This window comes from Podarcis bocagei (genome assembly GCF_964188305.1).
Source record: "Podarcis bocagei genome assembly, chromosome: 14".
NCBI classification, from domain to species: Eukaryota; Metazoa; Chordata; class Lepidosauria; order Squamata; family Lacertidae; genus Podarcis; species Podarcis bocagei.
Window position 1 is genome coordinate 38,442,344 of NC_138139.1, and position 17,300 is coordinate 38,459,643.

At 43.9% G+C, this 17,300-nt stretch overlaps 1 protein-coding gene across 5 annotated transcripts in view; it reads left to right on the plus strand.

Annotated features, from left to right (window-relative positions):
• Window positions 1–11,365: 11,365 nt before the first annotated feature.
• The window catches only part of LOC308573170 (ankyrin repeat and fibronectin type-III domain-containing protein 1-like), a 384,306-nt gene continuing 378,371 nt past the window's right edge, over window positions 11,366–17,300 (plus strand). For 3 of the 5 annotated variants that reach the window (XM_081169829.1, XM_081169832.1, XM_081169831.1), the window contains exon 1: window positions 11,366–11,761. The gene's annotated coding sequence lies outside the window, so the exon portion shown is untranslated. The remainder of the gene's footprint in view (window positions 11,762–17,300) is intronic. The other 2 variants (XM_081169833.1, XM_081169834.1) reach the window with 1 other exon arrangement.

Below are 17,300 nucleotides of genomic sequence, written 5' to 3' on the forward strand. Positions count from 1 at the left end.
TTATGCTCTACTGCCCAAGCTATTTTGGAACATTAAATGGCTGTTTGGGGTGTGTGTGTCATATGCACAGTTTTCTCTTAAATTGATTCATTGTGAAAAATTAATTTATTTTATTTATTTTATTTCTATACCGCCCTATACCCGAAGGTCATATCAAATCTCAAATGGGGTGGGGAACCTTTTTTAGGTGTGGGGAACTTTTGGCCCTCCAGATGTTGAATCCTTTTGTCCCTCCAGAAGTCCCATCATCCCTGACCATTGACTATGCTTGCTAAAAGCTGATGGGAGCTTTGGTTCAGCAACTTCTAGCAGGTCAGGTTCTCCACTCTTGTTTTTCAAGCTGCCCCTGCATTCCTTAATGCATGTCCTCCTGGAAGCATGCTCAGCTGTTGCATAGGAACCTGTTGGGCAGTATTTTTGGTGTGGGACAATTCACAGCATCTTAACAATCCATTCCTCTCAGATAATTGTAGCTCTGTGTAGGGAATATAAGGTATCCTAACAACTCTCATCACCCTTAACAAACTACAGCTCCCAGATTATTATTTTTTGGGGGGAGTGGCATTTAAAGTGGCATCAAGGTGTGATATGTAGCCCTAATTGCCTAACCTGAACCAGGAGGGGAAACCTATGGCAGTCCAGATGTTGCTGGACTCCCAAATTCCATCAGCCCCAGCTATCATGCAAAGTACAGTGGTTAATGCAGAGATAAGGATGTATCTGGTGCACTCAGTTCTCAAAGCCTGTCACGAGTAGACAAGCCCATTTAGTCATATCATACAACCACATTGACATATTTTTTTGTTTTGCATTTATTAATTAAATATAACAAAATCCCAAAGCCAAACAAAAAGGCACCGCCGCAGGGCCTGACATGCCAGCTCTTTGATCTGAGCTATTTTTAACACATGCTATCAGATGCGTTCGCTCTTTAGAAGGCCTCTTAATTAAAACACAAACTTGAAATTCAGACAGCTTGCCCTGCAGTCTTGGAACTGGGATCCCAATGAATGAGAGATTATACAAAGGGGAATTTTGTGGCAAAGCAAGGCACTAAGACTGCAATCACATGGACATTTACTTGAAAATAACCCACACTGAATTCATTGGGTTCATTTGTGTCAACAAGTATCAATGCTTTTGGTTGCGGTGATAGCCAAGCAGAAGCTCTAGGTCACAGCAGGAAACAGAATCTTAGACCTTTGGTGCGGTCATCAGGGCTTTATGTTCTTATAACTGAGCTTTATAATAACACACCAAGAACTGGGGCAGATGTATTTATATGAAAATTAAGCAATTGTAAGGAAACCAAACTTTGAGATTGCCAGTGGAAAATAGGGTGGGCATACTGTGCTGCATCTAAGGTTCTCTGTCTACGAGTGAAGGCTCTTGTACTAGTGGACCGTTGAGTTTTAATGTTGCACAACAGACGGACCCAGCGAAACAACTGTGCCAGTGGAAGCTCATTGTACAACAGATTGTGCAGTCTATTGTGCAGCAAAGTTACCAACAACCTGCTCATGCATTCCCTTGCCCAGCATCATTCAGCTGGTGCAATATTACCAGCAGAACGAATACAGTGGTACCTCAGGTTACAGACTCCGCTAACCCAGAAATAGTACCTCGGGTTAAGAACTTTGCTTCAGGTTGAGAACAGAAATCGTGCTCCGGCAGCAGCGGGAGGCCCCATTAGCTAAAGTGGTGCTTCAGGTTAAGAACAGTTTCAGGTTAGGAATGGACCTCCGGAACAAATTAAGGACTTAACCCGAGGTACCACTGTATGCTGCTAAGTGACTTTAATTTATTGCTGCATTGGATACAACCAATGTCTTTGTTATCTTCTGGGCTGTAAAGAGCTCTGCAATGTTATTCTGACATATGTTTAGTTGGGATTCCTTCATTGCAGGAGGTTGGACTAGATGACCCTCGGGGTCCCTTCCAACTTCTACAGTTCTACATGGAAGATGTGGTTAAAGTGTGTTATGCTCAAATTGTAATGCATGCATTCCACTTGCCTTAAAATAGTTTGCCTTTTCTTTAAAATTACAGATACAAATGCACTGGTATCTGACAAGCTTTCTTTTCACATCAAGCAAATTGCAGCAGATTCCCCCTGACCTTCAGCTCAAAGCCCTCCTTCTTAAGCTCCGATTTATGCCAGACAAATCAGACTATCCTTTAAAATCAAGGACAGCATGTGCCCAGAAGAAATAACTATAAACACTTTTAAGATTCAGCGATATAAATAGCTCTAGCAAGAGTTTCTTGGATGGCATTGACAACTTCAACCTTGTTGGGGTGCGCACGATATTCTGTTCCAGATTCACTACTGAGAAAGGGACAGATTTCTCCATGTGGCAATGAGATGAGAAAGGAGCTTTTGGAAAGCATGTTCTGGTAGAGGCGTCAGGAACAGGTACTAGCGCAGCATGTGAGTCTTCACACTTGGTGCCAGCCCTACCATTAGGTGCATGGTTGAAAACATACTATTCAATTAAAGCACAAGACATCACCTAAAGAATTGTGGGAACTGTAGTTTACCCCTCAGAGCGCTACAATTCCCAGCACCCTTAACAAACCATGGTTGGCAGGATTCTTGGCAGGGGCGGGGTGCTTTAAAAGTATGCTGCGCACAAAGCCCTAATGCCAGAGTCTTCTGCAATGGTGAAGAGAATTCTGAAGTCTTCTGACAAAATGTTCTTTAGCTTTTTTGGGGGGTGGGTTGTAGGGGATATTCTGATAACTTTCAGGAATAACATAGGAGATACTGGCGTGCACACTGGTTCATTAGCATTTTCTCTGCTTGTAACTATCCTCTTCATGGTGAAAGGTTGCCATATTTCAAACAGTGAAAATCCTGACACAAAAGTCGGCAAAAACGAAACCTATATTTGTTGTTGTTGAAGCGTTCACACAAAATGGCTAAATTAAAAAGTGAATTAATGCAAATTAAAATATACATGAAAAAATTAATTTGCTGCTACAATGGCATGCTTTGGTGCTTTGTTACTCCTCTGCCCACACCACTAAGTTATGCCTGATATAGTGGACATAACACCCAAAGATGCACTGGTGAAAAACTGCTGCCCGTATAGTTTGGTGGAGAAGTACAATGACTGGGTAATGCTAAAAGCCTGAAGCCTGAAGACACCATTGTTTCTTCATTTTGTCACTGAAGACAGGCAGAAGGAAACTGATTGATGGTTAAAGACCATACACAAGGTACATTGAACATACTTACGTCACAATAAGGGCTTGCCACTTATTCCCCTACCCATCAACCTGCATTTTCTTCAGAAAAGGGGCTAATGCACAAATAAAACTAATAGAAACCATTTCACCTGTTGTCTTCTTGCTGCTGAAACAAAAATAAATAACAAGGTGCCAGAGAGCTCCAAAATGGGAAGCATGCCCAGAGGTGTTTTGATAAGGCAGGAAGCTGCCAGCAGTAATTTCCAGCTGAAAGCCTTCACATTATTTGTAATTTTCATACCCCCACAAACCACCCTTTCTTTCCTTGTAAAATAAGACTTATGGGGGGGGGGTCAGTTTTGCTTGAAAGGCAGACATTCTGAATTTGAAATCTCCCCTCCCCACTGCTGCCATTTTGATAACAATTGGGATTTAATTGTATACATAACTGTTTATCACATCATTAGCATCAAGCTGTTAATGTTGTGCATGGCGAGACCCTAACCAGCGAAGGATGGTCCATTAGAGCAAGTGGGGAACTGCCACATCAAACTCAGCCTTCCCTCTCAGCCAGCCCCCACCTGCCTGCCTTCTTATTTATTTATAAATAGTCCAGGTGGCCAAACGTTTCCCTCCCCTCCTATAAAGGCATCTTTCAAATACAGCTGTCCTTTCACAGCCGCTCTGAAGACAGAGGAGTGTTTTGAAAGATACATAAGAAGAGTCTGTTGGATCATGCCAAGGACCCAGTTAGTCCAGCATCCCAGACCTGAGTACAGTCATACCTCGGGTTACAGACGATTCAGGTTGTGTGTTTTCGGGTTGTGCACTACGCCGAACCCGGGAGTACCGGAACGGGTAACTTCTGGGTTTCAGCGCTCACACATGCGCAGAAGAGCTAAATTGCGCTTTGTGCATGCGCAGAAGTGCCGAATCGCGACCCACGCATGCGCAGGCACGGCACTGTGGGTTACGAACGCTATGGGTTGCGAACGTGCCTCCCGCACGGATCACATTCGCAACCTGAGCGTCCACTGTACACTTGTGATTCCCAGCAACTGGCATACAGTGGAGACAGAGCATGGCAATCATGGCTAGTAGCCATTGGCAACCTTTTCCTCTGTGAATTTGTCTAATGCTTTTTTTAAGCATTAATGGTTGCTGTCACTCCTTCTTGTGGGAGCGAATGCCATAGTTCAGCTATGTGCCACGTACTTTATCTGCCTCACTCTTCCACTTCGTTGGAGTTTAGTGTTGGGGGGGGGGGAGGAGTATTTCTCTATGCAATTTCTCCACACCATGCCTACCCTAGCTGAAAGCAGCACCAGGGGAAGTGTTTAGCTAACTGGCCTAGGGTTTTGTTGTCAGTTTCATACCCTGAATACCTGATTCTGTATGCACATCAATTTTAAAAGTTATGCTGTTATGGACCATTCATGTTGACCAATTAGAAATATATATATATATTCCTATGCAGCTTCAGTTCAATCTAATTCCAAATGTCTTAACAAAATATCAGAGCCATGTCTGGTCTACAAGGAAAGCTTGCTGGTTTTGTTTTATTGGTTTACTTAATCGTGTATATGCCACCCTTTAGATTTACAGCTTCAGGGACAGATGGCTTAATTAAAAACATAACAAAGATGAACTATTAAAACAGCAGTAGTAAAACATATCAAAACAGTAAAACCAGCAGAGCTAGTAAAATGCTGTCAGTAGCATTAAAGCATGCTTAGGTGACCTTCTGGAAAACATGGGTAAATTAACAGGTCTTCATGTATTGAAAAGATATCAAGGTTGATTTTAGGCGAGCCTCCATGAAGAGACCATTCAACAAAAGTTTTAATCCTTTTTTAGAACCAAAATACATGTATTTGGAATTAGAACCAATGCCCATTAATTTCAATGGGTCTATGCTAAGTCCATGCCCTACAACATTTCCTCAATGAAAATTGGGACATCCTATTCCATAATTATAATTATACTGTTTATACTCCACATTTCTTACTGGGTTGCCCCAGCCGCTCTGCGTGGCTTCCAACATTTATAAAAACACAATAAAACATTAAACATTAATAAAACTTCCCTACACAGGGCTGCCTTCAGACTGCTTGAGGGGTCAGATAATTCCATACCCTCCAACATTCCTCTGATGAAAACAGGGACATCCTAAGGAAAAGCGGGACATTCTGGGATCAAAATAGAAGCCGAGATGGCTTCTCTAAATCAGGGACTGTCCCTGGAAAATAGGGACACTTGAGGGGTCTGTAAAGTCTGACTGATTTGAGTTTAGGAACACCAAAAGAGCAGCACTCAAAGGCCCTATCTTCACTATACATTTAAAGTTGTATCAGACCACTTTAAACAGTAATGGCTTCCCCACCACAAAGGAGCCTGGAAACTGTAGTCTGTTAAGGGGGCTGAGTGTTAGGCGGTCTCTCTTCCCCTCAGAAAGCTACAATTCCCAGTTGCCCAGGAAGAGTGATTGCTTGTCCACTCTGTCCACTGTAGCTCTGTGAGCTCCCTTAACAATCTACACTTCCCAGTATTCTTTGAGAGAAGCGTTTAAAGGATTTAAACCGCTGTTTAAAGTGATTTCACTTATTTCAACAGCATCAGGTAAGCTTGCTTAAAATAGCCATTTCATAACATTTTATACAATTATGAAACTGCTAGGTTGTTGTTTTTTATTAAGCTGACGGTGAAGGTAAAGCACAGTCATTGTAGCTAGTAGCCATTGATAGCCTTGTCATCCATGAAATTGTCTAATCCTCTTCTAAAGCTAGCCAAGTTGGGGGCCATCAACCTCTTGGCAAAGGAAGATCAGCATGGCCCCATCCATCGACCAAAGAAGGAGCAACTGCAAGGAACTTGCTTCCCTTCTAGAAAGAAGAACACTCTGCTTCATTTGTGGACATCCCCACTCCTGAAAGGTGGAAACAAGCAAGCAACCACAGATGATATTAATGAGTCCACGAGTCAAGGATAGCACTACAACCCTTTCTACGGTGTGCAGTAGTAAGGCTTTTGGGCATTTTACTCAGTTTTGTCCCATTTGCATACAGTTTAGAATAATAGAAGCAGAGTGTTGGAAGGGACCCCATGGGGGGGTGTAATCCAACCCCTTGCAATGCAGGAATCTCAACACACACGGTTCCCCATCCAGTTTGAATCCATACCAGACCCTGCTTGGCTTTGCAAATGTGCTAGCAGTTTTATTGCTGCACCACTAGGATTAATATAAAGTATAACTTTCGTTTTCATAATGTGAACATCATTAGTGTGGCTTTGGTTTCAGCTGCTCCAGTGCAGCTGGTTATCTTTTTAAAAAACTGGCTGCGAAAGGTTGTTTCAGTAGCAAAAGCACAGGTCTCAAGAAAAGGAGAGAAAACGAGAGTGCAAGCAATTTTCTTGCACTGTCCTTGGATGACTTTAATCTCTTATGCTTATGCTAATTACATAGTCGACAAATATGTGGATTAGTCATAAGTGGCATCATATTTTGTGTATATATCATAGATTACTTTCTCAAGTATTGCATCAGACTATGTGATTTTCTTCATTAAAAAACAGAAAAACTTTCAAGTCTGATACTTTAAAAGTACATATGTAGGCCAGATTTTTCTAATACCAAACATCTGGGAGGTTTTCGATAAGGATATTTCAAAGAGAGATTAGGGTAATATAGCCCAATATTTCCTCCCAAAGTGGCACATCAGCTGTTTTGGATTTCTTTTTCACTTCTGTCTTCAAGCAGAAAGCCCTGGTTTAATTCCTGGCATCTCCAGTTAGGGCTGGGAGAGGCCCCTAGCTGAAACCATGGAGGCTGCTGCCAATCAGTGTAGACAGTGCTGAGCTAGGTGGACCAGTGATTTAAGGGTCTATATTCCAAAATACGGTTGTCCTTTACTAACAGTCCCACCCCATCTGTGCATTGTAGAAACGCAGCACCAGTCCTCCTGTAATCCATGTTTTGAGTCACCTTTGGGAATGACTCAGTTAACCTGGCCCATATTTTGATCCTGTCAACATTTATTACTGAGGTCAGATTGCTATCAGCAATGGAAACTCCCTTCACTCATTTGTGGCAGTGAACACCAAAGTCGTGACTAATTACTAATTTACTCTGAAAAATGCTGACGTGCCTTTAACATCAGTGAGACTGAAGCATTTTTTTTCATTTGCTCTCCTGAATGTACGTCTCTTGCTAAATTTACAGACGTGTTCATGGCACCCCATGGAGCCAGTGCCCGAAGGGTAAGAGAGATTTCTAGTTCCTCCTGTTTGATTCTGTTGCTCTTGGCCACAAGGTTTCTTTTGGATCCAGAGTGTGACTTGGAGTGTTTTAGCTTTCAGATTCACTACATACAATTTGTTTGCCCCATCAGTTTTGAAATTTCGTTGGATTCCTCTGCCCCCTTTTGATATTTTTAAAACATTTCCAAACACCCAGTTTTTCTTCAGTATGATTATGCAGAGAATATTTTCATATTGCTGATGTATGTTGTGGATTTTTTTTTTAATCACAACATGCTAATTTTGCTCATATGTTTTCCTTTTCTTTTTGCCATACTGAGTGTGGTTGTTGTGCTAGTTGGGGAGGACTCATTGGCACACTTATAACCTGTGCCACTCCTACCAAGCCCTTCATAAAAAAGCTGCTCCCATTTCATTGCATAACCACCTACACAGGGAGTCATGGCAAGATTTATTAGGAAAACCATTAACTCATGTGCAACACGATGCCTCTCTCATCTCATATCCAAGCAGAAGAAAACACGGCAGATTTCCTATTTGGAAATTATAAGCCTTCGGAGGAGTGCAGTCCTGTCAGCAGAATCAAATAACACAGATGTCATCCAGAGAGTAAAGAAACTGATAATATTGTTACATGCCAACCCCATTCTCTGCAGAGTGGTAGCAAGATTCCTCTGTGTGTGTGTGTGTGGTGCTTACCCAGGGTTGTGTTTCCATTGTAAAACTGAGGCACAGTGGAGACTGTAGTGTCTTTAAGATATATGATTTTATTTACACATATATACCCTTGAGCGGGTGGCGCTGTGGGTTAAACCACAGAGCCTAGGACTTGCCGATCAGAAGGTCGGCGGTTCAAATCCCTGCGGCGGGGTGAGCTCCCGTTGCTCGGTCCCTGCTCCTGCCAACCTAGCAGTTCCAAAGCACATCAAAAGTGCAAGTAGATAAATAGGAACCGCTCCGGTGGGAAGGTAAATGGCGTTTCCGTGCACTGCTCTGCTTTGCGAGATGCAGCTTAGTCATGCTGGCCACATGACCCGGAAGCTGTCTGCGGACAATCGCCGGCTCCCTCGGCCAATAAAGCGAGATGAGCGCCGCAACCCCAGAGTCGGTCACGACTGGACCTAATGGTCAGGGGTCCCTTTACCTTTACCCTTGATAGAAGTATTGCAGAACATTCCATCCCTAGATAGTCTCTTCTTGCTTCTCCCACGGCTTCAGCAAGCTTGGGTCCAGAGCAGAAGCCAGCCATGCTCCCCACTCTTTGGGTGCAGCATCTCCCAGCCAGCCTGCAATGAGTGCTGCCTGCTCTTACTTCTCACTTTTTCAAAAACCTTCTGCAAAAGGATATTTTTTTCCTGTGGTGACATCACACCCCTGTAACCCTGACAACCTCTCCCTCCCAATTCTACTGTCTCTGTTCACAGAAGGACAGCATTTGCATTGTCAATCGCTCTTAATGGCCCAGTACTCTGATCCCTTTGTTCCTTAATGGCCCCTCTATTAGCCATCTCTTGAACAGGAAAACCCGGTATAGCCTGTATTTTTACACTGCACCTGGCATCTTCCTTTAATACTCCAAATATTAGCCAAATTATAATATTTATTAAATATAAGAATTTAGGGGGATCTGCCCCCTCCAACTCATAACAATTATTTACTGGATAAGCTGAACAAAACGGGATAACTTGAGGAGAAATAAAATACAGTCGTACCTTGGTTTTCGCACAGCTTAGTTCTCAAACGGTTTGGCTCCCAAACACCGCAAACCCGGAAGTGGCTGTTCCAGTTTGCAAACTATTTTTGGAAGCCGAAAATCCATGGGGTTTCCGGGGCTTCCGATTGGTTGAAGGAGCTTCCTGCAGCTAATCAGAAGCCACGCTTTGGTTTCTGAACGTTTTGCAAGTCAAACGGAAGTCGTCTGAGGTCAGGAGAAAACTCATTCAGAACTACTTTTCCCCTCAGCTGTCAAATCTCAATGGTCTTCCTCACTGACTACCAACTCCCATTTATTAGAACTGCCAACCATTCAGAGTCTTTCAGTTCCTTATCACACACTGAATGTTCTATGCCAGGGAGGTCCAGCCCACAAGGCCCTGGGCAACCTTAAAAAAAACACCTCTTAAAGCCTTAAAAATCAAAGTCTGATTATTGGTAACATGTAGTTAATTATTTACATAAACGTTTATTAGCAATATTGGTTTTGCTGCATACATACATGTTTGTTTACAGAAAAAATACCAATTAAATATTAATATTAAATATATTGCAAACAGTTTAATTTACAAAATGGGAGAATCATATATTAAATAGATGGACGTTGAATGCTAGTTTTTCTTTCATCTTACTGCTATTATGAGGATATCAGCATTCCCAACAATATCAAGCCTGTGTGTTAATATTTCTCTTATTAAATACATGATATTTTCAATATTTGTAGAGCACTGAAAATGGGAGTTTATATAAGGTAGTTTAATATTTAATATTTAAACTACCACCAACACCACTTTACCCATCTTTTGCAAATATTGTATATCCTCTTTTGCTGTTGAAACATAAAAAGTTAGCTGCTAAGAAGCCAGGAATAATAAAATGGGCATTTTTTATTTGGTTATATTCACTCCTGTATCTTGGTCCCTATTGGGGTATTATTTCTTATGCTGTTCTTAAGTATCATGGCTAACAGGGTAAGAATTCAGTGTGCAGCTTCAGTCTACGACCACAGGCCCATTGTATAGTAAGGTTACATTTAATGACATAAGTGGAATCTATGGTAACTCTGTGGGCTGCTTATGGTTGCATTAAGAACTGTACTGTATTCTTCATTGTACTCCCTCTTCAGTCCAAGTTTATTTTGTACCTTATTATTATTATGATTACTTTTGCTGAAGGGCTCTTCACATGCAAAGTTACACCCATTTAAAGAAAGGTATGTTTTTTCATCAATTAAGTCAAACTGGAACAACAGGCCACGCAGAAACTCTTTGGGCTTGATCTTGCAAAGACTTATGATTTGCTAATGCATTATGCAAGAGATATGCAGTAGGATGAAGAGCGTGGTTAATAGATCAGGTGAAGCAAAGGTAACAAGCAACCTCTCTACCTGGTCTGGTGAATTTTGCTCCTCCCCCTCAGGCTTGCATAAGAAGCAAAGTTAAGAGCTGCTGCAAGAGGATTGGATTAAAACTCAAAATGACCTAGACAATTACAAATTGATTACATATTAGAAGAGTGCCTTTCATCAGCTGAGACAAGAACTTCACTTGAGGTCTCACCAATGGTAGCCTGGCCACAGCTATCCATCAAGGACTGACTACTGTAATATGTGAGGCTGAGTTTGAAGGGCATTCAGGAATTACAGTTACTTTAAACACAGCTGTCAGGATACTGATTGGGACTGGTTGATGGAAATTTATCTCACTAGTGTTGAAAGAACTTCATTAGCTTCCAGGCTGTTTCTATGGTCTGGTGCTTACACTTCCAGGTGCTTGAAGGAAGGCTTTTGTATCAACAACATTTGTATGACACCCATCTGAATGGGTTGCCCCATAGCCATTTCCTGGTTGTCATGAGGGGTCTACGTGCAAGAGCTTTTCAGCCACATCCTTCCTGCATGCGCACTTCGCAGTGCAGTATATAATATGCCCAAGAGCATCCCTTTGAATCTTGCCTTCCCGCCTTGGCCCTGTTCTTGCAATCCTATTTCTGCCTTCCCAGAAGCCAGCTTCACGGAGTTCAAGGGGAGCTTACACCCAACCGCAGAAAAGGCAGCTTTTAAGACTGCAGCCCCGCGTTATTAATAACAATTAAGCACAGCTGCTCCGCTGTCCCCCCCCCCCGCGCCATATACACAGCCACAGCTTTTGCGCTCCACTCCCCCCCCCCCGCAAAAGGGAGTTCAGCTGAGCTTTCTCCTATGCGTAGAACGGCAGCCTCAAATCCCCCCAGCTCCGCGCATGCTTACTTGGAAGCCCACCTCGCGCTCACTCGCGGGGTGTTTCTGCTTCTTCCAAATTAGGACGGCAGCCGCGGCAGCGGCAGCTTTTCCTCAGAAGAGTTTCCCGCCCAAACCGCCCCCTGCCTCGCGCTGGGCGGGCCTGAGGGCGGGCCGAGGAGCGAGGGGGGCGGGCCGCGCGCGCCTCTTTCCCTTCCCATCGTTTTCTCCTCATGCCCGCAAAGCTGTTGTTGCCGCCGCCGCCAACACGGCTGGAGCGGGTGGGATGGAGAAAGGAGGCGGTGGGTGTCGCCCCCCGTGAATTTTTCCTCAGTCGTTAGGAGAAGCAGCAGCAGGAGGAGGAGTCTGTGGTGCCAACGGGTATGTTGCCGTCCCTTCAGTCTGCACGTCCCCAGACCCGCCTGAGGGAAAGCGAGAATAGGCTTTGCCGCTTCCATGAACGCTCATCCCGGCGGGAGGGATGGTGCTACTGTCCCCTGCGCCTTTTTTGCCTTTTAAAATCGGTTCTAAATTCAGTTTTCCTGAAACTTGTCTCTCCCCCCACCCCTCTCTTGGCTGGCCGGGGATTATTTTACCAAGGGTATAATATGAGATCCGTATCATCAGCCGCGAGGGAAAAGCGCTTTGTACATGGTCAGAGGCGTCCTTGGTCTCTCGCTCAAGGCAGAATATACTGATTCGTTTTGGTTGAAAGCAGAAGGTATGAGCTTGGAGGTAGGGATGCCAAGGCTGGAGTTTGCGTTTTTCGTGATTCAAGAAGGAGGTCCCTGGTTCCTTTGTGGTGGAAAGCGTTCTGGGCATGTTCAGAGGAACTGTCGTCTTCCAGTACTTTTTGTGCGTTTTGGCAGACCTGTTAACGCAAAATAAATTATGGGGCAGAGCCATGGGGTGGGGAAGCTTTTAAAGCCCAAGGCTTTGGGGGGGGGGCACATGCCAGTGGTGGGCAAGCCTTGAGGGAAATGTGAGCTGAGCAAAGAATGTGAATTTTTACCTCGGTACAACAGGCCAGCTTGCTACACATGCTTGTACACTTCTGTTTATCCTCCATCCATGGAAGCAAGAGGTGTTATCAGAGTTCAAGAGCCAGTGCGGTTAGAGTGTTGGACTGGGGAGACCAGGGTTCAGATCTCCACACAGCCATGAAGCTCACTGCGTGACCCTGGGACAGTCACCGACTCTCAGCCCTAACCTACCTTGCAAGGTTGTGGTTAGGATAAAATAGGGAGGAGAACTGTGTGTGTAACCTTGAGCTCCTTGGAGGAAAGTTGGAACAGAAATGTAAAAGTAAATAAAATGCTCCAGCCAGGCCGAAAGAAAAAGAAAAAGGTGGAAAGCAGGGCCAGAGGAAGAGCCTTGGAGGGCCACACTCATTTAAGTTTTGTCAGTAGGTGAGTTAAAAGCAGAGTGTCTTAAAGGTGTAGCAGCCGAATTCATTGAGGTGGCAGTGTGAGGGCAATATGTTCAAGGCTTGGAACCTAGTGACTATGGCCTAAGTGGCACAATCCTGCTTTTCTGAGCCTATATGTGGAGAAGAGAGATGGAGAATGTCACAAAGTCATTATTTCCAAGCCCACATTTGACTATTAGCATCTTTGGCAGGGTGCCCAGCAGGGCATCATATCTCATGGAGTCTCCACTAGATGTGCACTTGATGTACCGGTATTTTGCTTGCCAGATCACCCCCGCCCCCAACCCTTTAGCCAGATTTCTGTTAGGTCCCTGGGGCATTAACAGCAGTCAAACGTGTTGGACTTCCATGGTCTCTGTTCCACTCTCTTCCCTCACCCTGCTTGCTGTTTTCCCAAAGCTATGCCATGCCCCTCTGTGCTTCTAGTCATTGCCCAGCTGTTGAAATCTAACAAAGGCTTAAAAAAACTTTTCATTTTTTCCCCTCCCACAGAAGATATCTGTCCTCCTCACCCAGCATTTGGGGGGGGGAGTGGGGGGAGGAGGAGAGATCTTACCAATTGGAAATCATGTCGCTGCAAGGCTAAAATCCAGGACTCTGAAAAAGCAAGTACTGTACTGTTATAGATGCCCCATATTGCTTATTTTAATAGCTTGTGTCTCATTCCAAAGCATTCCAGTTGATGTAGATTTCTTAGCTCAGGAGTGTACCTTATTCTATTTTTTTTTTTTGCAGTTTTGATCCTTGGGCATTTTTTAAGTGGTTGAATATATTAAGCCAATTTTCTTCTCTTTCCCAGCAAGCCTGGTTATCCCCTCTGCCTGCTTCATGCTGCTTGCGTGTGCCTTGGCTCTTGCTATTTGGCACTACGTACATGCATTTCCTTTCTGTGTAAATTCTTTTACTTTCATGGTGTGTGCGATTTGGTTTACTTTGCAGAAGCTTTGGAGAAAAGCAGAGAAATACTTGTTTTAATCCCTTGGAAACCTCTCTCCTTCCGCAGCCATAGCATTTTACATGGGTTTTTTTTTAGCAACTATGTATTTTTGGTTTGGCGGGCTGTTGATAGCCACTTCTTTTATCTCATTTCTCTCTACACCAATGTACGCCCCCAAACCCAGAAAGTGCGAAGTTTTTCTCCCTCTCCCCTCTCCATTTCCCCAGCAATTAGGTCTGTGTTGTTGGAATGCTCCTTTGGGCTCCTGTGAGAAGGCAGGCTTCCTGCTTTCTTGTCCAAATATTCAGTGGGGAACATCTCGTCCGGAGCTCATGGAACAAGTGAGCAAAGCTTGCTGGTTTAATAAGGAACAGGGAAAAAGAGAAAGAGATGACCAGAATTATATGAACCTTTTAAAAAATCAAAACAGAAACTGAGTACATGCACATACTTGGAAGCAAGAGCTAGAAAGGGCTAGAAGAGCAGGCATCTCCAAACACCCCTATTGTACCTAAAATGGAATGTAGATTCCCTGGTTCTGCACCCAGAAGCTGATTTCAGCAGGTACTGTGCCTCTGATCACTTTGATGTTCTTGTGCCTCTTCAATAGTTCTGTGTTGTTTTTTCAGATATTTGCTGGTTTTCAAAGAGAGATTTTCCTGTTATGTTTGAAGTAGCTAATTGGGTAGCAAAACACTGATGAAACAGGATGACTTAATGCTCTTGTAATGCTTTTTTGCTGCTCCGCTTCTTCTGTACTAACAGAATCTGCTTATTTGAACAGTCATGAGTCGTAGTGTGTTATGTATATGAATTGGCATATACTGTCCTGGGAATTTCATCCCTTAGATAGCATCATTATTTTAAGTTCCCATTAAGGAAGGTTTAATTATCCATTTATAAAATAGGCTTTGCACTGAAATTATTTAGCTTGAATAGGAACAGGTTCACTAGTAATCACAGTACATATTTTAGTCTAATAGTTTCTTTTTTAATCCATGAGGTGATTCTTCTCACTTTTTTTTTTAAATCTCTCTTGAAAATATTAGGCCTTCTAAAGAGAAGCTTCAGTAATAAATGTTTGTATTCAACAGCTTATTCCTGATTATGCAAACTTTTCACTCGAGTGGAATGGACCATTTTGGATGTGTCTTCTCCAGGCTGAAGTGACATCCTGCCTGAATTTGTCAGTGTGCTCTCATATTTTAGGCATGTGTAGCTCTTCACACCTTTCAAGTGTTGTTGGTCTACAACACCCATTATCCCTGACTATTGGTTATGCTGGTTGGGGCTGATGGGAGTTGGAGTCCTACAACATCTGGAGAGCCTCAGGTTTCTCACTTTTGGTTTAGCGTGACATGCAAACATTGTTCAGTTTCGGTTTCAGTTTCTGTTAATTGGTTCTCGTGAGAAACTTGCAGATTCTAGCTTCACCAATTAACTCCAGCTGGTGTCAATTTACTCTTGGCAGAAAGCCCAGGTCTGCTTGACCTAGAAACTACTCACTCTGATTGGTTAACGAGCAGCACTCAACTCTGTTATCTAGGGATTGCTAGCACAGTTTGGTGTGAGGTGTGTTAGGAGTTAGAAGTGCTGTGTATGGTTATGAGAGAGAGAAAGGAAGAAAGGAAGAAAGGATTTATTTTGCTTTTATTTGTATGCAGAAACTCTGCTGGTTTTATTTTTCCTTTTAATAAATCCTGTAAATAGTTATTCTGAGTCTAGCTGAGTAGTCATTACTGCCGCAACTAGCTTCCTCGCTGTGCAGGAAAACTCTGCTACGTTTGGGCTAAAGCCAGTAGGGCTATGCCTGACACTTCAAAGTTCCATGAGGTTATGGGCATTGTGCTGCCAGCCTGAGTTGCGGTGGTGTCAGCATCAACGGCGTTGGTTCCAGTAGTTCCAAAGGTTGTTGTTCCTGGCTGGTTCCTGACCGTGGTGAGCTGGTGACGCAGCGGACACAAGGACAACAGCTGCAGCGTGTGAGTGCTGGGTGCTGTGGTTCCTGTTCTCTCTCTCGGTGGTCGTGAGTAGCTGGTTCCGGGTTCCAGGGACATCGCTCTCAAGATGGCCTCACAACCAGTTCAGATGGCTTTTGAGCGTCTGAATGACTCCAATTACTTGCTGTGGTCGGAACGCATGCAGGCAGTGCTGCAGAGGGATCGTCTCTGGCAAGTGGTGAGTAAGTTTCCTGCAAAGCCTGATGATGAAGACCTCGATAAAGACCAAAGAGCAAGGGCCACAATTGTCTTGGGGCTGGAAGATTCCCAGTTGCCGTATGTGAGGGGAATCAAGACAGCTAGAGGTGTGTGGCAAGCACTTAAAGAACTCCATGTGCGTGAGACAGCGGTTTCCAAGCTGTTCATTCGCAAGGCATTGTACAAGGCAATGTTACAGCCTGGGGTTACAATGCAGGAACACCTACACAGTTTACAGTTAAAGTTTACTGCGCTACAGGAAAGAGACTGTGCATTAGACCAGCAGGAGAAGGTGGCTATTATTTTGAGTTCTCTCCCTGAAAGCTGGGATAATTTAGTTTTGTCTCTAGAAGGCATGCAGGAGCGTGATTTATCAGTCAGTTACGTTACTGGGCGTTTGATTGAAGAATGGCAGAAGAGGCAAGAAAAGTTGTTGGCTGCAGAGGCTTCTACAGGTGGACGGTTTGGAGGGAGTTCTCATGCCGTGCCAGAGGTGAAGCAAAAGCTGCGTACCGGTGAGGAGTCAGCGTTTGCTGTTAGGCGTTGTTTCCGATGTGGGTCTTCAGCGCATCTAAAACGACAATGTCCGGAGTTGGTCAAGTCTCAGTTGCCGGTGCAGGAGCAGAGACGAGATCAGCAGCAGCAGCAGCGTAAAAGGAAGTTCTTCAAACGAAAACAGTCGGCTCAGCTGGTGACCGGCGAGGTCAAGATTGCTGATGAGAAACAAGCGGTCTGGGTGGTCGATTCGGGAGCGTCTCGCCACATCGTGAATTCAGATGAATTGTTTGTTTCCAAGAACTCAGCACAGCGCAGCCAGGTGGCTCTAGCAGACGGAAGTACTTCCGAAGTGATTTCGGGGGGTGCAGTTTTTGTCCCTTGTCTTCGTGAATGCCTGCAAAATGTACTTTGTGTGCCGTCATTAAGGAGCAATCTGATGTCTGTAGATTGTTTGCTGAAAGCTGGGTTTAAAGTGTATTTTGAAGGAGACAGTTGCATTATTAAGAAGGCTGGTGAGATTTTAGGCACTGCTAAGTCAGAGGGAGGCTTGTTTTGGCTTAAAGCAGGATCTCAAGTTGCAGCAGTAGTCAGTAAATCTCAGCCTGCAGTGAATAACAAAGCTATACATGACAACTGTGTGCACTTATTGCATAGGAAAATGGGGCATGCTTGCTGGAAAAGTGTACTAAAAATGTCTGAATTGGCTGATGGGGGTAATTTAAAGAGTTGTAACAAGTACCTTGATTGTAATGTCTGTAAAAAGGTTAAAACCCACAGAGTCTCTTACCCCAGAAGTGACAGAGTTAGTGAGTCACCGCTACAGCTGGTTCACATGGACGTAATTGGTCCATTTGCTGT